Source organism: Canis lupus, chromosome 30 (assembly GCF_011100685.1).
Source record: "Canis lupus familiaris isolate Mischka breed German Shepherd chromosome 30, alternate assembly UU_Cfam_GSD_1.0, whole genome shotgun sequence".
NCBI lineage: Eukaryota > Metazoa > Chordata > Mammalia > Carnivora > Canidae > Canis > Canis lupus.
Window position 1 is genome coordinate 6,987,312 of NC_049251.1, and position 26,265 is coordinate 7,013,576.

The following is a 26,265-nucleotide window of genomic DNA, read 5'->3' on the forward strand; positions in this document are numbered from 1 at the left end:
GAAAGACAAACCTCAAACTCAATGAGAAACCCCATTAGTTCTCAATGAGGGAACTAATGCTGGTTGTTGAACACCCATGTGTCACCACGTGCCACCCATGATCTCTGTCTTCTTCTCACTTATTGCCAACAACTTTCAAAGGCAGACATTATCATCATTAGCTATTATATATGTGAGGAAACCACCACCCAAAGACAGGAAATCATTCTCCTGGAATCACACAATCAGTAGGTGACAAGGCAGGAATTTGAGGCTAGGCCTCTTATCGGTTCCGTGTCAGTGCCCTGAAAGCCAATCGTGGCTGCAGCACTGTCGAAGGGGATCCTAACACACCAGCCTCATGCTTGTGCACTGGCAAAATTCTCACCCAGGAGCAGGCTGCCAGAGATCCCACAACTGCAGGGAAAAGCCTGGCCCTCTGGATACGATCAAAAGACAAACTCCATTTTCAAATTTCAGATTACAGGGTAAAAAATATTTTAATGACTTTAGCCCTGCAATATTTCAAGGATCCCCCTTCATCTCCAGAAAAACACAGACACTTCCAAATGTCTCCCTACGGAGAAAATAAACCTCTCACTCTTATTTCTCCCAAAAGAAACTCAATTTATTTTGGGGGCTGAGGGGGAATAATCTCTTTCATCAAAAGATTGGATTTAACTAATAGCCTTTGCTTTTTCCAGGTATTCTGTTAGTTAGTTAGGTTCCCAAGCAAGCAGGGAACACGGCCTCCCCCGAGGCACCATCCCAGAAGACTACTCTCCTCCAGATGGGGTCTATGCAGCCCCATCCAGCAAGCCCTGCTCTGGAGCAGGTGAGCCAGGGATCTCCCATCTGATGGAGAAGACAAACCAGCAGCTCTTATAATCTCACTTGAGGCCAGATGAAAAGAGGGCAGAAGACACAAGGATTCCAAAATCATAGCATGAGGCTCTTACTCAAAAGTCCAGTTTTAGCTAGATATAGTGGTTGCCAGGAGAGGCCCAGAAGGCTTAGACACATTACAAGTGGGAAGAGCAAAGGAAGACATAAGCCAGGCAAGGCCTGGTACCTCAGCCTAGAAGGTTTTATTTTCACTCAGGCTCATCAACAGAGTTGCAATTCTTCTCGAAGGCTTCTCAAGGGTCCTAGGTGTTACCTAAGAACAAATATCATGGCAACTTTACAAAGAGACTGAGATAAGAAAGAGACAGGCTCAGCACTTCTGGAGAGTTTTCTCAGGAAATAGGAAAAGAACTTAGTTTGAACCAATTCATTCGGTCTGGAGTCAGGAACTCGTGTTGGAAACTACTACTACTTATTGACCAGTAAAATGGGGTGAATGAAAATACCTACCTCATAAAGACATCGTTAGGATTAAATAAGGGAGTTTGGTAAGAGGGTACAGTCATCAGGGTCCCATCAGGGGACAGAAACCAGACAACAGGGCTATGAGAAAAAGGAGCTTTAATATAAAGAATTAGCTATTTATAGGAGATCGGCTACTAAGAGAGAATAAAAGAGAACGCTAAAGAACATGCTAGTTCTACACAAGAGACCCTACAGAATTTAAGACCCAATTCCAACGTGGGCTGGGAGGTGTTTCTCCACCACAAAGCAATTGATTCTTAATGAGTCCCCTGATTCAAATCAATTCTGACACTACCTATTTGGAGACAGCATGCAAATCCACAGGTCCGGGGCTCAGTCCTACAGGACTGTCACTCCCCCACTTCAGAGGCCAGTCAGAAGCCCAGGTTGTGACTTGTACTTCCAACCCCCTGGTTACAAATCAGAAGTTCTCACAACCCCCTTTTTGGGTTCAAATCATTTGTTAGAGTGACTCCTACAGCTCGGAGAAACATTTTACTTACCACATCACGAGTCCATCATAAAGGAAGGAACTCAGGAATAGCCAGAGAGAAGAGATGCAGTGGGCGAGGTATGAGGGCAGTGGATGGAGCTGCCATGCCCTCTGCAGGCACCCCACTCTCCCCTCTCCATGTCACCAGACCTGAGGCACTGTGAACCCCACACTTTTGGGGTTTTGCGGAGGCTTCATTACATAGGCACACTTGATTACCTCATCAGCCATCAGCTATCAATTCAGCTTCTCTCTCCACCCCAGGAACCAGGGATGGGGCTGAAAGTTCCAACTTATAGTCAATGTTGGTTGCCCTGGCAATCAGCCCCCTTCAAAAGTCTCCTTATTTTACCATAAACCCAGCTGTGGTGGAAAGAGGCTTGTGATGAGTAATAAGACTCCCACTTCACCTCTATGGTTGCAAATGAAGCGTTTTCAGGACCTGAGGACAAGAAAAGACCAAATACTCTGACAAAAGATGCTTCACTGCTCTTATCACTTGAGAAATTCCAAGAGTGTGGAGAGCTATGAGCCAGGAACCAGGGGTGATGACAAAATATAAATGAGTAACATATTTCAGTCGCCTGAATAACCCAACATACGTTTCTCATAAATCGTCATATTGCAAGATACAAGGAACAATCTTGGAAGAGAAGATGCTTTCCCCAGGCTGGGATACAGACTGCAGCCCACGGATGGCGAGGGCCGAGAAGCTGCCAGTCAGGACTGGTCAACAGACAGCAAACTCCAAGACGAACACCTCCCTCCTGCCAAGGCGCCAACCACAGGTTGGAAGGTGAGCACCAAGGGGTGTCCAGGCTTTACTGGCCACTGCATTTCCTAGGAGTAGGCCCAAAATAGCATACCAGAACCAGGGGGGAAGGCCTCTGTGTCCCCTCTAGAGTTCTCTGACCAGCTGGAAAGGTAGACAGGCTCCAACATCATGGGCAGAACCATGAAGAATGGATTTGGAACTCAGGGGTAATAAACTGATAACTGGCACAGGGGTCTAGTTAGCACCCCTCTAATTACGTCACTCCCCCCAGAGACTCATTCGCCAAAGTAGGAAGGGCACACGGAGCAGATGAACACAATAGGCATCACCTAGACTTGTGGCGAGTTGCGCTCAGCGGCCCACCTTGCAGACAGATGCAGAGGGTTTAGAAAAGGCACTGATGCCCCTGGGAAGCTAGAACTTTCTGCCCCACATGCCAAGATCTGTGGGGCTCTCTCTCTCTCTCTTTCCCTGCTAAGCTCACACACACACTCAGGGAAAAGTTCCACAATGGTGTGGATCACCCTGGATCCTCTCCTAGGAGGCACCCAGGGCCAGGGCTACAGGAGTGATGCTACTTTTAATCCCAGACCCAGAAGAGCATGGGCAGAAAAAGATGGGCTAAAGCACAATCTACTATCTGACCACCCCCCTCCCACCCCTGGCTGCCGGAGAGGATGCGGGAAGATGACTGAAGGGCAGCTTTACACCATCCTTCCCCGGGCACAGAGAAGAGAACATGGACTCCCCTTGCAACCAGACAGAAAGGGAAATGCCCACAGCTGTGTGAGGATCATATTAGGTGTGATAACATCTCAGAACAGCTGCAGAGGCTTCTTTTTAAAACAAGGTGAATTCTGATGATGTCAGCATCATCCAGCTTGCAACCCTCTCAAGGAGCTTTTGTGCTCCCCCCAGCTCCCACAGGGGGGGTGACGGAGTGTGTGACATGGCTTGGACAAAATCAAAGGAGGGATTGTACAGAGAAGGCCTTGGGGGGTCTCCTGTTCCCATTCCCAGTTGTGCCAAGGACAAGCCTGGGGGAGGCAGCAGCACCGGTGTGGGCCTTGAGTGGGAAGCCAAGTGGGGTGACATGGGAAGCAGCAATGACCCACCACCATTGGATGAACAGCCCAAGGACCAGAAGAGCTGGGAAAGGGTGATGTTTTGAAATAAAGCAGTGGGTCCTGTGTCCAGGAACTTCAAGGAAAAAACAAGGGGCCTCCTAGGTAGCAGGGTGACTGGCAGAGAAAGACCAGCACATTGTGGCTCTGTCTGTATGGCTGTCCTTTGGCCTGGAGGCCACCATTTCTCAGCTATGTTTCTGAGGCACTTCCAATTTTTTCCAAATGAACATTTCCCAAATATCCTGCCTGAAAGCTGCCCCTTGTCATGCAGCACATGGTTTCATTTCTCCGAGATGAGGCCACCGGAGAGCTGCCCAGGCCCATGGTGCCCGACTAACCTGGGAGAACCTGTCCTAACATTTGGTTGGAGTTTTTCAGAACTGCAAGTCTTCACGGCAAGATGGGCTGGGTCTTCCAGAGCCCGTGCCTTGCACTTACAAATGAGCAGCTCTAATCCAAATGAGGGGCCCAGAGCTCGGCGTGGTGACCGGACCCTTCCGAGCGCACACAGTGCTTCAGGGGGAAGAAGTGGCTCTGGCATGCCACCCTCCCTCCCCTCAGGCCTGGGCTTTCTCTGCATCTGACTCCAGATGCCAAACAAAACTTCCAGATATTAGTGCCCAGGTCACATTGGTTTTGTTTGTTTGTTTGTTTGTTTGTTTGTTTTGCACATCTGCTGAGTCAGTCCAACCAGGCGCTTAAGAAATGACTTCAGTTGGATGGGGCACAGGACAGGGGGTGTTAGGGTCATGTCCAGGGACAGGGTAAGGGATTAGAAAGAAGGTTAGGAGAGTAGCTCTTCAGTCTCACAGAACCAAAGCCAGTGTGTAGCTGTTTTCTATTTCTGTGTCACAAACTACCCTAAAAATGCTTACAATAATAACCACTTGATTCCATGCCTTTGCACCTAGGCAGGGAGTTTGGGCAAGGCTCAGTAGGTTTAACTCATCTCGGCCCCACGAGACTTTGGGTGATGCAGCTCAGTTGGAGCTGGAGGACCTACAATGGTCTCACTCATGTGTCTGGGCCCCTGGTGCTGGCTGTTAGCTGGGGTGCCTCTTCTCTTTCTCTCTCTGGCAAAATAGCCTGGACTTCTACACTGGGTGGCTGGGTTCTGAGAGAAAAAGTGGAACCTGCAAGTGTTTCTAATGTGGGCATTAATAGCTCATTCTTTCTGATTGCTCTTTCATCCATTCAAAGCACGAGTTTATGCCAAACTATAGAAAAATTAAATAGAAGGACAGCTGGCAATAACAAGCAGAACAGATTTGGTGTCAGACCTGGGATCAAATTCAGATTCACAGTTTATTACCCAGACGCCATGGAAAAGTCCTGAACCTCTCTGACCTTCACTTCCCTCACCTGGGCAGTACAACCACAGAGGGTTGCTCTGAAGACCAACACGATAATGTAAGGAACACACCTGGGACATTGCCAAGCACAGCACTCAACAAACACGGAAGTGAGGGTAGGAGAGAAATGTTCTTACTTTATTGAAATCCACGGACACCAACTTAAGATTTACAAAGTCCATTCAGCAGTAATTCCAAGGATCTCCTGAAATCTGAGGGGAATCCTCACCCACCTTCAGAGCCACTCCTGCCAGAGTTATCAGCTGCAACATGGAGTTCTGGTGCAGATTTTAACACGTCTTTATATAGACTTGCTCCCCAAAGGCCAACTTTGGTGCCAGGTTTTATATGCAGGTCACCATAATTTACATTACATCCCCTGATTCCGTGAAGTTTTCTTTTCTTTTTCTTTTCCTTAAAGAGAGAACATGAGTAGGCAAAGTGTAGAGGGAGAAGGAGAGGGAGAAACCCAAGCAGCTCCCCACCGAGGGCTCAATGTCACAACCCTGAGATCATGACCTGAGCCAAAATCAAGAATCAGACACAACAGAGTGAGCCACCCAGGTGCCCCAGTGAAGTTTCTCTTTAAACTTCCTTATTAAGGGGGGGCATCTGGGTGGCCTGCTTGAGGATTCTCTTTCCCTCTGCCCCTCTCAGCTTGCATAGTCTCTCTCTCTCTCACTAAAATAAATAAATAAAGGAGTGCCTGGGTGGCTCAGTCAGTTTAGCATCCGACTCTTGGTGTTGGCTCAGGTCATGATCTCAAGGTCACTGATCGAGCCCCACGCTGGGCTCTGCACTCAGTGCTGAGTCTACTTCAGATTCTCTTTCCCTCTCCCTTTCTCTCTCTCTCTCTCTCGTGAATAAATATTTTAAAACAGAAAAACATTTAAAAAATCATAAATAAATCTTTTTTAAAAATAAATAAACTTACTAATTAAGGAATGAAGGAGGGTAGAGTAGGGTAGGGTTCAAAGAAAAATTTGTCGTGCAGCAGAATCAGGATTCAAACCAGATCTGTCTGATTTTATGGTTCACGCTCTTAAATACCAGACCATTTGCTTCTAGAGTCATATTCCCAAACAATTTACACATTTGTTTATACTTTGTGAACCAAAGTTTCCTCCCAACAACTCATTCACTGCCACTTTCCCCTCACCCAGTCACCCCCTTCCCCACCCCACCCCCAACACACACACAAATACAACACCAGTCCTCTCTCTCCCTGCCCAGGGAGGCAATTCAGCGCCTCACCATGTTGCTCAGAGCCCAGACTGGCTCTAATGGTAAGGATGCTTCCTTCTGCCTTCGGACTCTTCTCCCTTTCTCCAACCATGAGTGTGTTTGTTTCTGGAGTTCCATCTTTGACCCAGTCTTCTTCCCACTCTGTTGTCCCACCACTTGCATCTCTTGGCTCACACCTCCCCAGATTGATGGCCCAGGCGAGATCGGTCTCCTGGGCTTCAGGTTCTCCATCTTCAGCTGCTTTATCTCCACTGGTGGCCTCGGTCTAGTCACTGGATTGTTAGGTCCTCCAGGAGAAGAACCATGCCCCGTTTACCATCATGGATCCCTCAAGGCTTGCCATGATGAGAGGCATTTCATAGATTTTTTTTTAATATGGTGTGTGGATAAGTGAGTGAATGAATAAATGTATTCAACTAAGGTCTGTTTAATGATTCACAAATTAAGGTGAAAAAGATCTTTAAAAGGAGAAGCCAAAAAAAAATTTTTAAATAAATAAAAGGAGAAGCCATGCTGGCTTTATCTTCTCACCTAGAATAGAACATGCTGTATTCTGTAGGATAAAACAGATGTGCTAGAAAGTGGCATGGTCAAGTATGTTTGACAGACACCTGATTTTTAAAACTTAAGCAGGACATTTTAATCCTCTAATATGCTAAGTACAGTTCAAATGTCCAAAGGGAAATACTTTGCAGCATCTGTTAAGTGTACTTGGGTATATTTCTGTTTTGGGTCTGTTTAACACACATCAACTGTTCTGCCGACTGAGATTGCGTGGATAGCCAACTGGGGAAAATGATACCCTAGAACATTGGATTTTTTATTTAGTCACTGCTTATAAGAAAGTAATTTTAAAAACGAAACACTTTAATCCTAACCCGGTCCTAGTACTTAGGAGCTTTTGACCTTTTCTAAGAACAACTCAGTAGGTCTATTTAGACTGCTTGGACACAAAAGAGACTCAAGCTTAGCCTGGGATGGGTCACACCCCAGAGGGCTGGGGAAGAAACATGGATCTGCTTTAAGGTCACATGGGTTCTCTATCAACCCACTTGCTATGTGGAATATGGTTTCTTTTCCCTACTTTCCCAACCACAGTGACATTTTGGTCCTGAAGCCCACACACACTGGCTCTCAAGTATAGCTCCTCTCTGGGGCCTTGGGGTGGGAGCAACTCCTCACGCTTTAGCAGCTGCAGGAAACACTGAGTGACATCACCTCCCCCTACGCCAACAAGCCTCTACAAGGTCAAGCTTGGAGCAGCCATCTTTAGACAGAAAACACACAGATAATCTCCCTTCTTTCCGCCCTGCAGAATGAGCTCACAACTCCGGGGAGTGCAGCTCTACATGTGTGCCAGGTGATGTCAGGATTAGTGTCCTGGCACTCCTGACACTCTGCAGGTGCTTTATTCATAGGACACCACCCAGCCCGTACCAGATGGCAGCGTGGGAGATGTACATCCAGCTATAGACCTTCCCTCACTTCAAGTTATAAGGCCTTTGGGGAACAGACTCGCCTATTTTCTTGGACTGGGTTGTATGGATGTTGGGCCAATCAGAATAGAATAGATACTGGAATAGGGTGGGGATGCATAAGAGCTTCTCTAGAGATTTCCCTAAAAAATAAAAATTCCTGGCAATTGCCTCTCACTTCTATCATCGACTATTATTCTCCGGGTCATGAAAATCCTGTGCTATGGGTCATATATAAGGATGGAGTGGGGCTTAAAGAAAGCTCCTTGGCTCACTGAAAGGTAAGCAGAGCTCTGTCAAACAGGAGAAAAGCCCCTGCAATGAGTCAGACCACCTGACTCCTAGCCTGAGCTCCCTGTTCCCCTCCTCTTCTAAAACCAAGAGGCAAAGAGGTTTCAAAATCAGCCTGTACTTTAGTTCCATAAAAAATGAGTTTTTCTGCTATGACTATTCTTCAGGCGCTGATACAGCTTGGCCTGACTATACCCCACTTGCTTATCAGAGATGGGAAATGGGCATGAATAAAACCAACATGTCTCTTTGGGTTCCTCAAAAGACAAAGTTCTAGTTTGATGCCCACATTTCCATTCCGTTCCATCATTTCCTCATTTGAATCTTTTTAGGGTTGAGCTTCTTCTATGTCAAGAGCCATATGTTTATCTGCCTGAAGCGTTGGGACACCCACGTGGGTACCACAGAAAGAGGTAAATGAAGGAGTCACATACACTTTGAATAGCAGTGCTTAATCTGATGACTGGAGCTGAAGTAGCTCATTCAAGAAAGAAAGGATACAGGGAAGAAAGGAAGGGTGAGAGAGAGAAGGCAAAGTGGAGGAAGAAAGGGAAGGAGAGACCCTGGGCTCGTCAGGAGCCCATTGGATTTTACTACTCAGTCAAGAAATATGAAACCTGGTTCCTCTGCCAATGAAAGAAAATGAAATGGGACACCTGGGTGGCTCAGCAGTTGAGCATCTGCCTTTGGCTCAGGGCGTGATCCCGGGATTGAGTCCCACCTTGGGCTCCCTGCATGGAGCCTGCTTCTCCCTCTGCCTGTGTCTCTGCCTCTCTCTGTGTGTCTCTCATGAATAAATAAATAAAATCTAAAAGAGAGAGAGAGAAAAAGAATGAAACAAGCCTTCCTGTCACCCCCCACCCCACCCTGTGTCCTGCCCCACCAAGCCTCAAAACCGAGAACCAGGCAGCCATCTGGGCCTCAGCCAGATGGTCTGGGACGCAGGGGCCCTGCTCCCCATGTGGCTGCTCGGAGAGGTGCTCAGAGGATCCACTGTGGGCGTTCAGGCCATTCCTGCCTCTGGTCAGGACTGGCCCGCAGGAAACTGGTTCACTCCAAGGTCATTCTCTTCAGAATTCGATGAGCAATCCTCAGAAAAATGGAGGGGGATCCAAATATTGAGTCTTGACTCCAAAAACATGCCAGCAATTCATTTTCCTCTTGGGACTTAACATGTCCTTCAGGAAACTGCAAAGGAACAGAACTCCTAGTGACAGTTCCTACACGTGTGACCCTGTCCCCTCATGGCGAGCAAATGCCTGGGGGGGTGCAGAGGGAAGTGCCTGGACCTGAACAAAAGAGCTACATCTACCTGCTGTCAGCAGATGGCTCTTGGAAAACTGGGAAGAGCCAAAGTGAGAGTCTGAAGGCCTCACCCCCAGGTGTCATCATCTATCAGGACCCATCACACACAACCCTCCACCGGCCCATCCATGATGCAGATGTCCTGAAGCAAGTACAGCCCATGGCCTCATCTCATGAAGGCTCCAGGCTTCTCCCATACTTTTCTTGTCCCCAAGCAGAACTAACCGGCTCCATTCCTGGGAATTCATCCAACTGCTCACTTGAGAGGGCACTTGAGCAACCATTGCTGCCATGGAGTAAGTAGAGCATGGGCTTTGGAATCAGATGGCAAAGGTTCAAATCCCAGCTCTGCACTTGCTTGCTGGTAACCTTAGAAAAGTAACTTAAGTCCTCTGAGACTCAGCTTACCCGTGTTTGAAGTAGTGACAGCAATAACAAAGCTGTTATGAGAATCCAGTCGTGCTATCTCCTTGAGAGCAGAATCTGTGTTACCCAAGTGTTCAGCCTATAGTAAGCACTGAGTAAATATTTATTGAATACCTGCAAAACACTTGGCACAGCGTTTAGTGCATAGAAAGCTTCCATAATTGGATAGCAGTATCGTGCTTATTATTATTTTCTGCCTCTCCTCACTTAGAGGAGCTTATTTTGGCCACTGTATCAGTCAGGGTCCTGACAGGAAACAGATGGTGCATTCCAGTTGAGGAGAGCTTAATGAAGAAACCACTTGGAGGGGTAGGTGCAGGATTAAGGGAACCAGCAGGGAATGGTTAAGCATTTCAGAACTAGCAACCGCAGAAAGAATGCCATCTCCACTAAACCTGAAGGGTCAAGGAGGGGAGCTGCTACCAGAACCTTGAGAGAGCCATAGTTGAGAGGGCAGCTCCAGAGAACCAAAAATCCTTCAGTGGAGGGGTGGGGCTCAAAGGGAGATAGGAGAATGAAAACCCCACCCTCTGCTCTCCTGCTGATGCCTCCCAATGGCCAAACCCAATGCTCCCTGATGAAGTCCACGCAGGCCAGCTTCCACAGAGCAGGGTGGCATGAGGAGGGGGGGCAGGAATTGGTCCAGTGGTGTCAATGGAAGGCATCCAGTACACCCATGAAATCTCAAAAAAAGATTTATTCACTTCCATCTTTCCTAATCTACATAGGTTCTACAGCCGATTTATACTCTAAAAGACAAAATCTTTTCCCCAAAAAAAACTGAGGCCAACAGGAGAGTTTGAAATGTCACCTTGTATCTTTTCCTGTTTGGGGGAGTCTTGACATCTGGGGCCCACCTGTTCCATGGAGTTGACTCCACAGCTGTATCATGCTTTTGCTGTCCTTCCTCATACTATAAATTTCTGCATGTAAAATCTAGCAATGGGCTCACTGGGCTTTGAAAAAAAAAAAAAATAAAGTGAAAAGCAAATTCAGGCATAAATAACCTAAGGTAAATTTATTTTTTAATGTTTGTAATACTTGGGTAATTTTTAAATTAAAACTAACTCCATTAATATATGACTATTTTTCATCTCACATTTAGAACAAATCCCAAATTTGCACTGCATACTGTATTTGTAACAAGACTTAAACATATCCTAGGCTGGAAGAACTAAAGTAGCTCACTTTTGAAAGGCTGATATATCCATGGCAGGGAATAAGTTGTGTGAACTTATCAGAAGCCAGCTCTACAGAGACCACCCAGTCTTTCAGAGCCAACAGCATCCACTCTCCCAATACTGCACAGTTAGTGGGTGGAGGACATCCTGCTAACTGGCATCCAGCTGCTGCCAGGGGGGCCAAGGCCTTTACTGAACATGGAATACAGTGCTGGTATGTGAACACATGCTAGCCCTCTTCAGGGTGGGCTTCATCTGTTAAGTATAATGCAAAGATGCATACAGTGAGACACTAACAATCATACTAAAATGAAAGCACAAAAAAAAAAAAAATGAAATGAAATGAAAGCACACCCACAGTGAGATTTGGCTAGTTCTTCATGGACCCTACTCCAATCTACTCACCTGGCCCTAACAAAACAGCAGTGTTTGCATATAATGGTGGCAATGAAGGTAACGATGGGGAGAACCAAGAATTATGTGGCATGTATTGTGTTGTAGAGACTACACAAAGTGCCTCACATAGGTTATCTCAACCCACCAAACCAGCATATGTTGTAGATTTTATTCTATAGACATGGGAAACAAAGCCAACTAATATTAAGTTACTTGCCCAAGATAACAAAGCTCGTGAGTGGAAGAGCTGGAATTGGAATTTAAGTAATCTAACTCCAGATTGTACTTTGAACCTTCGAGCCATTCTGCCTCTGATTCTGTCCCTTAATATTCACAGAAGGGAAAAAAAATTTGGAAGAACATGCACTTTTCAAGTTAAGAGTGGCTTTCTTCAGAGAGTGAAATAATGAGTGGATTTTTCCCCCCACTTCCTACGTGTTTGCTCCTTTCCTGATTTTATTCAGGAATCAATACATTAATTTCTTAATGGTAAATATAAACTTTCTTTCAAAAGGCCAAATTAGATGTCTGGTTCCAGTATGAAAGGATGAGTCCCATATAGCCCGTTGTCCCTTCAGGGTACTATTACAAACCCTGTGCAGAATAGAGACCCAAAAAAAGCCCACATATATATGGTCAACTGATTTTCAACAGAGGTGCCAAGGCAATTCAGTGAGGGAAGGATAGCCCTTCCAACAAATGGTACTGCATCAACCAGACACCTGCGGGAGAAAAAAAAGAAGACTGACCCTTAGCTCTCACTACACACATATAGTATCTTGGGATGGCTCATGGAGTTCCACGTAAAACCAAAAATTATAAAACTTCTAAGAGATGATAAAGGAGAATAACTTTGTGACCTTAGGGTAGACAAAGTTTTCCTAGATGGACAACTAAAAGAATGGGCCATTTAAAAAAAGTGTTTTGGGATCAATTCTACTTCATCACAATTAAAAACTTTTATTCTTTGAAAAGCACCATTAAGAAAACATACAAGTGGGGTACCTGCGTGGCTCAATTGGTTCAGTGGCTGCCTTTGGCTCAAGTCATGATCCCAGGGTCATGGGATCGAGTCCTGCATCAGGCTCCCTGCTCCATTGGCAGCCTGCTCCTCTCTCTCCACCACTTGTGCTCTCTCACACATGCTCTCTCTTTCTCTCTCCCTCAAATAAGGGAAAGAAAAGGAAAAGGAAAAGGAAAAGGAAAAGGAAAAGGAAAAGGAAAAGGAAAAGGAAAAGGAAAAGGAAAGGTACAAGCAAGCCACAAGCCAGGAGAAAATTTTCAAAGCATTTGTACCCAGAATGTATACAGGATTCTTAGAGCTCAGGATCCTCAGAGCTCAATAAAAAGAAGACAATCTATTTTCCTTCATGGGCAAAAATAAAATAGATACTTCAAAAGAGAGAAATATGAAAAACCAAAATCAAATACAGAAGATGCTCAGAATCATTAATCATCATGGAACTGTGAGTTAAAACCACAATGAGTGCTCGCTTTGGCAGCACATATACTAAAATTGGAATGATACAGAGAAGATTAGCATGGCCCCTGCGCAAGGATGACACGCAAATTCGTGAAGCATTTGATATTTAAAAAAAAAAAAAAAAAAACAATGAGAGGTCACCACATACCCACTAGAATGGCTTACATTAAAAAGATTGACCATACCAAGTATTGGTGAGGATTAAAAGTAACTGGGACTCAAACTACCCATGGAAATATAAAATAATACTATGTTTTCTTCAAGGGCTAAATGTAAACCTACCATACCACACAGGTCTTCCACACCTAGGTACTGACCCAAGATAAGTGAGAATGTGCATGCACCTGAGGACTCATACATGAATGTTCAGAGCTGCTTTATGTGCAATGACCAAAACTGGAAACAGTCCATCAACAGGTAAACTGAGAAATCATGGCCTATATATCCAATGAAATACTACTCAGCAATAAAATGGAGAATACTGACACACACAAAATATGGACAAATCCCAAACCACTTATGCTATGTAAAAGATAACAAACCCCCTCAAAGAAGAATAGGTGCCATATTGTTCCATTTACATAAATCCTAGAAGACCCAAATGAATCTGCAGTGACACAAAGCAGAGCAGGGGTTGCCTGGGAATGAGGGTGGAAGGAGGGAGGGATGATGGAAGGGCCAAGAGAACTTTTGGAACTGATAGAAATGTTTGTTGTCTTGACTGTGGTGACGGTTTCATGAACATATGTTTGTCAACAATCATCAAATTGCATGCCAGATACATACAGTTTATCATACGTCTACAAAGCAGCTTTTTTTAAAAAATGCACCTTTTCTGCTGAGCTCCTGCTCATAAGATGGAGACAGCAGCGCCCTTCCTCCACAGCAGCCCCTGAACGGAATAGCACCATCTTGGCGCACCTCGCAGGCAGCCCCTTTTCATCTTGCTCTTTACCTTACAACTTGCCTTTCACGTTCGTAGAGCCCTTTGAATTTTTTTTTCTGAAGGTTTTACTGCAGTGTAGTTCCATATGTTCATTTAACTTACAAGAATTCAATCACAAACGTGAGGCAATAAAGAAAAGCAATTATGGTTTTTACAAGTAAGGAAACTGTGTACACAGCACAAGTGATTCCCTCCATCTTTCCATTCCATTAGTCTGAGAGGGGTGAAGAGGCAGTGCCCTTTCTCCAGATCGCCCGTACGTCTCTCATTTTAGGAGAATCTCCTCACTTGCAGTGAAATTCTGGCATTTACAACACAGGTTTCTGTACAACACAGCCTCAAAATGCAAACCAACTACTCCAGCTTACACTCAATGACCTGTCCCATAACTGGAGGAAATTCTAATTGCGTTGGCATGTCCCCAGTCATGAGGATAATCGCGCTATCCTTGACTTCCACCATAGGTGCTGACTTTTGAACCTCATGTAAGATGAAGCTTTGCTGTATCTTTTCCAGTTTTCAGAACAACCTCATGAAGTAGCTGGGGCAAGTATTATTATCACCATATGACAGAAGAGGAAACAGAGCCTGGGTGAGATTGTGACTTGCTAGTTACCCAGCCGATAAGGGACAGCCTCATTCCAAAAACCCACATCTTCAGACAGCAAGTGTGGGACTCCTTGAACCATATCACTCCTCCACATGTTACCATTGTGCTTATCAGGCAAAACTTATGGCCTAGATTTGCCCTTAGTCTCAAGAATTCTCACAGCAACTTAAGCTACTTTCACAGCATGAACAGAAGTTCCTGCTAATAGCTTCTAACTCTTTCTTAGTAGTGTCTTCCCTCTTAATTAAAAAGGAAATTATGTTCATCCGAGCACGGTGGCCTTGTGACTCTTACCTGCCTCTCATCATCAAAATTTAATTCACAACCAAGCTGTCAGCCAAGCTTTAGGAAGAAGAGACACAGATAAGACCAAACTCTGGTGATATGATTCCACAGACTCAGAGAGGCCATCATCCTGGCGGGCTCCCCAGTGTGCCCAGAGTTCAAGAGACAAGTTTACACTTGCCACTTGCCAGGCACTCCTTGGACATCAACATACATTTTGCCATCTGTACCCACACCAGCTGCAGCACTTACCTTGCAAAGTGTGGCAAAGGTGACAGAGAATCTAGATGCCACCCAAATCTCCACTGATAGGGACATGGCACCAAACAAATCCAATTTAATTCCCAGGTGTCACCCAGATGAGAAGCTAAGAGACAGATTACCCCCAGACAGGATACACACACTGGAGGAAAAGAGAACATGCCGCGAGAGCTATACCTGCCATAGGGATGTGTTTCCTGCCATAATGGGTTTCCATCCTATAAAAAAAAAACACAGGAGTGTAGCATGGCCAATTCACACACATGGCTTTGTGGGTTTGGTAACAGCCTCAATTACCCTGGCCTGAGGCCAGAGAGTTTCCATGAACCCCGATGTTTGGGTTGTGGTACTGATGCTCATACTCTCCCTCACTAAATGCAGCCGCAGCATGGAGGCTTCAAGAATCAGGGGAGATCAGGGTGCCTAAGCTCTCCCAGGTCATTGGACAGAAACACAAGGAGATGTGATGGTTAGGAGAGATGCAAGACACAGAATGCTAATTTCCCTTGTCAGCTCGCATACACAGCTCAGACGGAGAGAAGCTCAGTAACCTCAGGGTACAGGCAGTTTGGGTCCTTGCTTATAGAGTCTTGCCCACTAAGCACCAGGCCTGAGGCTCAGTCTGTGGATTTTGTTTGGTTGCATTGTTGTATCTTTAAATCAAGGAATCTTTTGGCCTATACCCCCAATGTCCTCCCTTCTGGCCCAGTAGCTAACCAGGACCATAACCAACAGGCCACTAATGTTCTGCAGATGAAGGAATGTCAGGAAACTAAACAAATTTGCTTTTCCCATTGCGTTCCTTCCCTTAAGGGAAGAAAGTAAGAGAGGAAGACTTAGAACTAAACTCAAAAATTTCCCAACAATGCGTATCTCACCAGCTCCTGCCAAGGATCTCCAGCTCTAAAAACGCTCCTCAGATCCCGAGTTCAGTACAGCTGTCTGTAGCTCCACTCTGTGCAGAGCTGCCGCTGCATTTTTCAGCTGTTTTCCAGGTGCCCAAAAGAGGCATGGAATAAAATGCAAAGCAGTCCCCCCTTGGTCGGGGGGAAGAGCAGAGAAATGGAACACTGTTGTTTTTTTCTCAAAAGTGTTTAAAAAAAAAAAAAAAAAAAGCCTTTCCCTAGAGCATAGACTGCTGAATTTCTTATGGAGCCTTGGATGCAGAAACTTTGGAGTGGTTCTCTGAATGGGGGTGATTGGCACCAGATCTGAACTGCTGAAGGCTATGCATCACTAAGAACTCCAGCCACTGGTAAAAGTAGTTCATGGTTAACTTCATTTTACCAAGAGCACTGCATTCTCCAAAGCTGAAAGCACTAAGTGTAGTGCATCTACACTAAGTGTAGATGGAGAAAGTGAGGCACATAGCACAGCTTGGAGCCTGTTCCTTGCGATGTCAATCCCAGAGTCGAGACAAGACTCCCCGCCTTTCAGGCAGCCAAGCGAGGCTAACTCTCGAGCATCTTATCCCCAGCATCAGATTGAGAGGGAAAATATTCTATAACGGAACTTCTTGGTATTGGAGAGGTAAACTATTCATGATCCATTGCCTTGATCCGTTTTTATTTTAGTCCTCCTTTGCCACTTGCTAAGGCACACAGTTCAGTCCTGCTCCCTGATCCGAGACCCATCAACATGGGCTCTGTGAGGAGAGAGAGGCTGTCCCCCCAAGAGCAGCCTCACCTCCATGAGGCTTTATCAATCCCCATTCATCCTCATGTGGTAAATCAACTTGGAAGTGTGGCAGTCGGAGGGCTCATGAGTGTCGTAGAGCTGCCCGGTCAATTGCTTTCATTAGGTTTCATTATACTCTAGTTAGAAGTTCACATCTTCCTCATTATGGGTCCAGGCTAGACCAGTGTGGCACTTAGAAGGTGGGAGAGGCCCCAGGTGTCTCTCCGCAGCCTCTCCTAACAGCCAATAGCAGCAGTCAGAATTCCTCTCCCCGTGTCCACCTGCCGTTAGTGGCAGCAGTGATGAGCAGTTCCTCTTCCCCGGTGGCACTGTTCTTTGTCTTTCATCTGTCTGCTGTCTCAGGATACTCATTTAAAATTAGGGATTTTTGTCTTTCATCTGTCTGCTGTCTCAAGATACTCATTTAAAATTAGGGATAATTGGCAGGCATCGTTAAGTATGTGCACGTGTGTGTGTATACACGTGTTCAGTTTAATTTAGATCTTTAATTCTTGAGGAAAAAGGAATTTTTTGTAATTGTAATCTGCAATTTATAAGTGGCACTTGGATTGTAGAAGGAATAGGTATAAGTCCAGGCACTTTGTACATTTATACCTGAGTCCCTGGGCCCCAAATGCCTGAAAACTTTGGCCTCCCTTGGAGTTGGTCTCATAAGTAAATTGCCTTCATTTGATGAAATTATTCATATGTGACTATGGTGCAAGCCCAGATAGCTCAGTTGGTAGAGCGTCAGGCTTTTTTAAAATGTGACGATGACCACATTGGTGAAAACAAACAAGAAAAAGAGCTACTTACCAATCCTCTCTGTGAGGAGGAGTCTAGTGCCTTTGAAGCAATAGCAGTTCTTGCCGGGTTACAAAACCGCTTTTTGGCAAATTAGCTGCCATTCCAAATTGTTTTAGATGGGTTCAATATTCACCTCCATGTCTGTTTCCAATGCCTAAATGAAAAGACATTTTGGTTCATGAGCCAGTGATTATAACAGCTAGAACGCTAAGTCAGGAAGAAAAAAATGGTATTATTACAGAGGTGGAGTATCTGACTTTTTCACGTCTTTAATTAATGCTTACATGTGTTTGGAGGCAAGAAACGGGCTTCTAGTCCGATTCCAGGGCCCACGCACACAGCCACTCCCCCTAACACATTCTTGCCTCATCAGGTTCTTCAAAAGCTGGTATCTGGTGAGGGGCAGGAAGGCGGAGGAGTAGGGAGCGCACCGCCCGGCCCCACCGGCTCACCGGGGGACTCGCAGGGCGCCCTGAGCCGCTACCAAGTCGACCTGGGGTTTGAAGAGAGAACGCCCGGGCCGCGGCGGAGAGGACGTCTGGCTGCTAACGAGACGGAAAGGCCGACAGCACGGAGGGCCCGGGCGGGGGAGGCCCCGAGGCCCCGAGGCCCCGAGGCCCCGAGGCGCTGGGCGGCGGCGAGCGCGAGCGCGAGCGCGAGCGCGGGGCCTGCACGGGAAAGCCCCGCCCCGGAAGCGGAACTCGAAGCTCGGCGCCGGGACTTCCGGGCGGGAAAGCGCTGAGCAGGGGCCGCGGGCGGGAGCGCGGGCGGGACCTCGGGCGGGAGCGCGGGCGGGCGGGGAGCCTCCGGGCCCGGGGCCGCCATGCGGGGAGGGCGCCCGCCCGGGGTCGGGGTCAAGGGCCGGAGCGCACAGCCCGCGGGGCCTGGGGAGACGCCGCTCGGGGATCCCGTGGTCCCCAGGCCGGGCGGGGAGGCCACGGGGCCGGAGCCAGGCAGGGAGGGCGCGGGACGGGGAGGCCTCTCCCGCCGCGGGGACGGGGGGAGGCAGGGAGGGCCCTGGGCGCCGGGCCGCGGCCCCCCAGGCTGTGCAGAGCAGCACCCCCGTGCCGCCCCGGGAGCCCCTAGGCCGGTGGGGCCGGGAGCTGTGCTAGTTCCCCGGGCGGAGCTGACTCCAGAGCCGGAGACCTGGCCGCGGTGGGGCTGTTCCTCCTGGTTCCCCTGGTCACCGGGAGGGGCGGGGCCTCCGGGGAGGAGGCCTCAGGGGCAACAGCTCACCTGAGCCCGGCACCTGGGGCGGGGGGTGGGGGGGGCATCTCCCCAGGTGGACACACCTGAGAGTCAGCACAGCAGACCCTCCCCCAGAAGACCCGCTGGAAGGACGGGGAAGAGCAAGTTCTTGACCCCGCAGCACTGGAAAGCTCCAGGACCGAGGGAATGCCAAGGGAATATAGTATATAGAACTAGAGGGTCCTTTTTTCTTTTCTTTTTCTTTTTCCATTATGACTAGTTTTTATATCAAACTAAAAAATTCCAGTAAATTTTCTCTTTTCCCACCTTAACAATATTTCACACCTCTTCGTTTTTGTTTTGTTTTGTTTCCTTTTTGACTTTCGTATTTCTACAATTACATGTCTTAGATATAGTTTTCACTTCCGGATTCCCTTCAATGTATTCAATTTAATTTGGGGAGATATACAAGATATGGGTATTTGTTTTGGGGGGGGTTTTAGGCCTCATTTCGTTCCACAGTGGTGGAAATTGCTACCTTCTAAAACATGACCAACATGCACCCAGAACCAAGTGGAATACCGCACTCATTCATTCTGTGAGATTGTATTCTCTCTTCATTCCCATTCTGCCCCCTGCTTTTATCTTATTTATGTTTTGGTGGTCAATGTTGGGGACTTCTACAAGTATTTCCGGTTTATATAAATTTAGAATTGGGCATCCTCTAACATACAGAACAAAATACACTCAGAAACAAGAGGCTCACCCTCTAGGACCCCTCAGGTAGACTACATTCTCCCTCCACTACAACTTTGTCACCACTACCATCTCTGATGCCTCCCCCTTTTTTCTTCTCCTTTTTTTCTTTTTTCTTCTTTTTTCCTCTTTACTTTTTCTTTTTTCTTTTTTATTCTTCTTTGGGATTCTTGGCCTCTTAGTTTTTACTACTTTGTTTTAAAATTGGTGTTTACCTTTAGCGGTCTTTTATTTTGTTCTGATCTTTCTTTTCAATTTCTGGTCTCTGACCTCATCAGAATCATCTAAGGTGAAATTTACTTAGGTAGTGGTTGATATTCTGGACTCAGCCCACTCATACAGCCACTCTGCACTGAGCAAAATGACTAGAAGGAAGAACTCACCGCACAAAAAAAAAAGAATCAGAAACAGTTCTCTCTGCCACACAGTTACAGAATTTGGATTACAATTCGATGTCAGAAAGCCAATTCAGAAGCACAATTATAAAGCTACAGGTGGCTCTGGAAAAAAGCCTAAAGGATTCAAGAGACTTCATGACTGCAGAATTTAGATCTAATCAGGCCAAAATTAAAAATCAATTAAGGGGCACACCCGGTGGCGCAGTGGTTTAGCGCTGCCTGCAGCCCAGGGCATGATCCTGGAGACCCTGGATCGAGTCCCACGTCAGGCTCTCTGCATGGAGCCTGCTTCTCCCTCTGCCTGTGTCTCTGCCTCTCATTCTCTCTCTGTGTCTCTATAAATAAATAAATAAATAAAATCTTTTAAAAAAATAAAAATCAATTAAATGAGATGCAATCCAAACTGGAGGTCCTAACGATGAGGGTTAATGAGGTGAAAGAAACAGTGAGCAACATAGAAAACAAGTTGATGGCAAGGAAGGAAGCTAAGGAAAAAAGAGAAAAACAAAAGACCATGAGGAAAGGTTAAAGGAAATAAATGATAGCCTCAGAAGGAAAAATCTACATATAATTGGGGTTCCAGAGAGTGCCAAGAGGGCACAGAGGACCAGAAAGCATATTTGAACAAATCATAGCTGAGAACTTCCCTAATTTGGGGAAGGAAACAGGCATTCAGATCCAGGAGATAGAGAGGTCTCCCCCCAGAAATTAATAAAAACCATGCAACACCTCGACAATTAATAGTGAAACTTGCAAGTTCCAAAGATAAAGAGAAAATCCCCTTAAAGCAGTGAGAAACAAGAGATCCCTAGCTTATATGGAGAGAAATATTAGATTAACAGCAGACCTCTCTACAGTGGCCTGACAGGCCAGAAAGGGCTGGCAGGATATATGCAGGGTTCTAAATGAGAAGAGCATGCAGCCAAGAATACTCTATCCAGCAAGGCTCTCATTCAGAATAGGAGAGATAAAGAGCTTCCAGGATAGGCAGAAACTGAAAGAACATGTGACCACCAAACCAGCTCTGCAATAAATATTAAGGGGGACCCTGTAAAAGAAAGAGTAAGTCCAAAGAAATAATCCACAAAAACAGGGACTGAATAGGTATTATGATGACACTAAATCCATATCTTTCAATAGTTATTCTGAACATGAATGGGCTAAATGATCCCATCAAAAGACGCATGGTTTCAGACTGGATAAAAAAGCAAGACCCATCTATTTGCTGTCTACAAGAGACTCATTTTAGACCTAAAGACACTTCCAGCCTGAAATAAAAGGTTGAAGAACAATTTACCATTCAAATGGTCCTCAAAAGAAAGCTGGGGTAACAATCCTCATATCAGATAAATTAAAACTTATCCCAAAGACTGTACTAAGAGATGAAGAGGGACACTATATCATACTTAAAGGGTCTATCCAACCCAACAAGAATACCTAACAATCATGAATATTTATGCCCCTAATGTGGGAGCTGCAAAATATATCAATCAATTAATAACCAAAGTAAAGACATACTTAGATAATAATACACTAATAGTAGGAGACCTCAACATGGCACTTTCTGCAAATGACAGATCTTCTAAGCACAACATCACCAAAGAAACAAGAGCTTTAAATGATACACTGGACCAGATGGATTTCACAGATATATACAGAAATTTGCATCTGAATGCAACTGAATACATATTCTTCTCAAGTGCATATGGAACTTTCTCCAGAATAGACCACATACTGGGTCACAAATCAGGTCTCAACCGACACCAAAAGATTGGGATTGTCCCCTGCATATTTTCAGACCACAATTGAAACTGGAAACTTGAAACTGGAGCTTTGAAACTGGAACTCCATCACAAAAAGAAATTTGGAAGAAACTCAAACACGTGGAGGTTAAAGAGCATCCTGCTAAAAGATGAATGGGGGGATCCCTGGGTGGCACAGCGGCTTAGCGCCTGCCTTTGGCCCAGGGCGTGATCCTGGAGACCCGGGATCGAATCCCACATCGGGCTCCCGGTGCATGGAACCTGCTTCTCCCTCTGCCTGTGTCTCTGCCTCTCTCTCTCTCTCTCTCTCTGTGTGACTATCATAAATAAATTTAAAAATTAAAAAATTTAAAAAAAATAAAAAAATAAAAATAAAAATAAAAGATGAATGGGTCAACCAGGATATTAGAAAAGAATTAAAAAGATTCACGGAAACTAATGAAAATGAAGATACAACCATTCAAAATCTTTGGGATACAGCAAAAGCAGTTCTAAGAGGGAAATACATCGTAATACAAGCCTCCCTCAAAAACTTGGAAAAAACCCAAATACACAAGCTAACCCTACACCTAAAGGAACAGGAGAAAGAACAGCAAATAAAATCTACACCAAGCAGAAGAGACTTAATAAAGATTCGAGCAAAACTCAATAAAATAGAGACCAGAAGAACTGTAGAACAGATCAACAACACCAGAAGTTGGTTCTTTGAAAGAATAAGATAGATAAACCATTACCCACCCTTTTTAAAAAGAAAAGAGAAAAGACTCAAATTAATAAAATCACGAATGAAAGAGGAGAGATCATAACCAATACCAAGGAAATACAAACAATTTTGAAAACATATTATGAACATCTACATGCCAATAAATTAGGCAATCTAGAAGAAATGGATGCATTTCTGGAAAACCACAAACTACCAAAACTAGAACAGGAATAAATAGAAAACCTGAATAGGCCAATAACCAGGGAGGAAATTGAAGCAGTCATCAAAAACCTCCCAAGACGTAAAAGTCCAGGGCCAGACGGCTTCCCAGGGGAATTCTATCAAATGTTTAAAAAAGAAACAATACCTATTCTACTAAAGCTGTTCCGAAAGATAGAAAGGGATAGAATACTTCCAAACTCATTTTATGAGGCCAGCATCACCTTGATTCCAAAACCAGACAAAAATCTCACCAAAAAGGAGAATTATAGACCAATATCCCTGATGAACACAGATGCAAAAATTCTCAACAAGATACTAGCCAATAGGATCCAACAATACATTAAGAAGATTATTCACCATGACCAAGTGGGATTTATCCCCGGGATGCAAGGTTGGTTCAACATTCATAAAACAATCAACGTGATAGATCATATCAACGAGAGAAAAAACAAGAACTATATTTTCCTCTCAATAGATGCAGAGAAAGCATTTGACAAAATACAGCATCCATTCCTGATCAAAAACTCTTCAGAGTAGGGATAGAGGGAACGTCCCTCAGCATCTTGAAAGCCACTTATGGGGCATCCCCGGTAGCTCAGCGGTTTAGCGCCGCCTTTGGCCCAGGGTGGATCCTGGAGACCCGGGATCGAGTCCCACATTGGGCTCCCTGCATGGAGCCTGCTTCTCCCTCTGCCTGTGTCTCTGCCTCTCTTTCTCTTTCTCTTTCTCTCTCTCTCTCTCTCTCTCTCAGGAATAAATAAAATATTTAAATAAAAATTTAAAAGCCATCTACAAAAAGCTCACAGCTAATATCATTCTCCATGGGGAAACACTGGGAGCCTTTCCCCTAAGATCAGGAACACAACAGTGATGTCCACTCTCACCACTGCTATTCGACATAGTACTAGAAGTGCTTGCCTCAGCAATCAGATGACAAAAAGAAATAAAAGGCATTCGAATTGGCAAAGAAGAAGTCAAACTCTCCCTCTTCACAGAGGACATGATACTGTACGTAGAAAATCCAAACGACTCCACCCTAAGATTGCCAGAATTTATACAACAATTCAGCAGTGTGGCAGGATACAAAATCAATGCCCAGAAATCAGTGGCATTTCTCTACACTAACAATGAGACTGAAGAAAGAGAAATTAAGGAGTCAATCCCATTTACAATTGCACCCAAAAGCATAGGATACCTAGGAATAAATCTAACCAAAGAGGTAAAGGATCTATACCCTAAAAACTACAGAACACTTCTGAAAGAAATTGAGGAAGACACAGAGAGATGGAAAAATATTCCATGCTCGTGGATTGGAAGAATTAATATTGTGAAAATGTCTATGCAACTCAGGGCAATTTACACATTCAATGCAATCCCTATCAAAATTCCATGGACTTTATTCAGAGAGTTGGAACAAATCATCTTAAGATTTGTGTGGATTCAGAAAAGACCCCAAATAGCCAGGGGAATATTAAAAAAGAAAACCAGAGCCGGGGCATCACAATGCCGGATTTCAGGCTGTATTACAAAGCTGTGATTATCAACACGGTGTGGTACTGGCACAAAAACAGACACATAGATCAATGGAACCGAACAGAGAACCCAGAAATGGGCCTCAATTTTATGGTGAACTAATATTCAACAAAGCAGGAAAGACTATCCACTGGAAAAAGGACAGTGTCTTCATTAAATGATGCTGGGAAAATTGGACATCCACATGCAGAAGAATGAAACTAGACCATTCTCTTACACCAGACACAAAGATAAACTCAAAATGGATGAAAGATCTAAATGTGAGACAAGAATCCATCAAAATCCTAGAGAAGGACACAGGCAACACCTTTTTTTAACTTGGCCACAGCAACTTCTTGCAAGATACATCCATAAAGGCAAGAGAAACAAAAGCAAAAATGAACTATTGGGACTTAATCAGGATAAAAAGCTTCTGCACAGAAAAAAAAAAAAAAAGTCAACAAAACTAAAAGACAACCTACAGAATGGGAGAAGATATTTGCAAATGACCTATCAGATAAAGTGCTAGTATTCAAGATCTATAAAGAACTTCTTAAACTCAACACCAAAGAAACAAACAATCCAATCGTGAAAAGGGCAAAAGACATGGAGAGAAATCTCACAGAGGAAGACCTAGACATGGCCAACATGCACATGAGAAAATGCTCTGCATCACTTGCCATCAGGGAAATACAAATCAAACCCACAATGAGATACCATCTCACAACAGTGAGAATGGGGATAATTAACAAGGCAGGAAACAACAAATGTTGGAGAGGATGTGGAGAAAGGGGAACCCTCTTGCACTGTTGGTGGGAATGTGAACTGGTGCAGCCACTCTGGAAAACTGTGTGGAGGTTCCTCAAAGAGTTAAAAATAGATCTGCCCTATGACCCAGCAATTATACTGCTGGGAATTTACCCCAAAGATACAAATGTAGTGAAACGCCGGGACACCTGCACCCCAATGTTTATAGCAGCAATGTCCACAATAGCCAAACTGTGGAAGGAGCCTCGGTGTCCATCGAAAGATGAATGGATAAAGAAGATGTGGTTTATGTATACAATGGAATATTACTCAGCCATTAGAAATGACAAATACCCACCAATTGCTTCAACGTGGATGGAACTGGAGGGTATTATGCTGAGTGAAATGAGTCAATCGGAGAAGGACAAACATTATATGTTCTCATTCATTTGGGGAATATAAATAATAGTGAAAGGGAATAGAAGGGAAGGGAGAAGAAATGGGTAGGAAATATCAGAAAGGGAGACAGAACATAAAGACTCCTAACTCTGGGAAACGAACTAGGGGTGGCGGAAGGGGAGGAGGGCGGGAGGTGGGGGTGACTGGGTGACGGGCACTGAGGGGGGCACTTGACCGGATGAGCACTGGGTGTTATTCTGTATGTTGGCAAATTGAATACCAATAAAAAATAAATTTATTATTAAAAAAAAAGAAGTTGTGGTCTATGTATACAATGGAATATTACTCAGCCATTAGAAACAACAAATACCCACCATTTGCTTTGACATGGATGGAACTGGAAGGTATTATGCTGAGTGAAGTAAGTCAATTGGAGAAGGACAAACATTATATGGTTTCATTCATTCGGGGAATATAAAAAATAGTGAAAGGGAATAAAGGGGAAAGGAGAGAAAAGGAGTGGGAAATATCAGAGAGGGTGACAGAACATGAGAGACTCCTGACTCTGGGGAACGAACTATGGGTAGTGGAAAGGGAGGTGGGTGGGTGGGGATGGGATGACTGGGTGACGGGCACTGAGGGAGGCACTTGATGGGATGAGCACATACAGTATATGTTGACAAATTGAATTCCAATAAAAAAAAATACCAAAAAAATTTAAAATTAAAAAATGGAATGGAAAGATTAAAAAAGTGGTATCCATCACTGTTTACTCTTTCTCATCATGGGAGACTATCATTTCAGAACCTCTATCAACAATAATAAATAATGCTTGTGCTCTCCTGTTTGCAGGACCTGCACTTAGACCCTGGAATGCAGGAGGAAGAAGACAGTCATGAGGGCCTTGGAGTCTTGGAGTCTATAAAACAGCTGTCCAAATAGGCAATGTGCAACACGAGGCAGGCTAAGCCCAGGGCACATGCATGGTTCAGGCAGAGGTCCTCCAAAGAGTACTGATGCCTCTAGAAGGCTTTCCAGAGGAAGCTTGTACTCTTAAAGCAGAAAGGGGCAGCGTTGGTGACAGTACAGCAG

General features: G+C 45.0%; 1 long non-coding RNA gene and 1 other non-coding gene across 32 annotated transcripts in view; one reads left to right on the top strand and one right to left on the bottom strand.

Annotated features, from left to right (window-relative positions):
* LOC102155895 overlaps nucleotides 1-18,121 on the bottom strand; it is a 648,303-nt gene extending 630,182 nt beyond the window's left edge. For 29 of the 31 annotated variants that reach the window (XR_005381490.1, XR_005381486.1, XR_005381489.1 and 26 more), the window contains exons 1-2: nucleotides 17,770-18,121; nucleotides 17,495-17,639 (exon numbers count right to left, since the gene is read on the bottom strand). This is a non-coding gene — a long non-coding RNA (uncharacterized LOC102155895). Of the gene's footprint in view, nucleotides 1-5,330; nucleotides 5,512-15,178; nucleotides 15,220-17,494; nucleotides 17,640-17,769 lie in introns of all 31 variants that reach the window. The other 2 variants (XR_005381462.1, XR_005381478.1) reach the window with 2 other exon arrangements.
* On the top strand, nucleotides 12,903-13,009 carry LOC119866961. Its single transcript, XR_005381912.1, has one exon. It is a non-coding gene; the product is annotated as a U6 spliceosomal RNA (small nuclear RNA).
* Nucleotides 18,122-26,265: the final 8,144 nt, after the last annotated feature.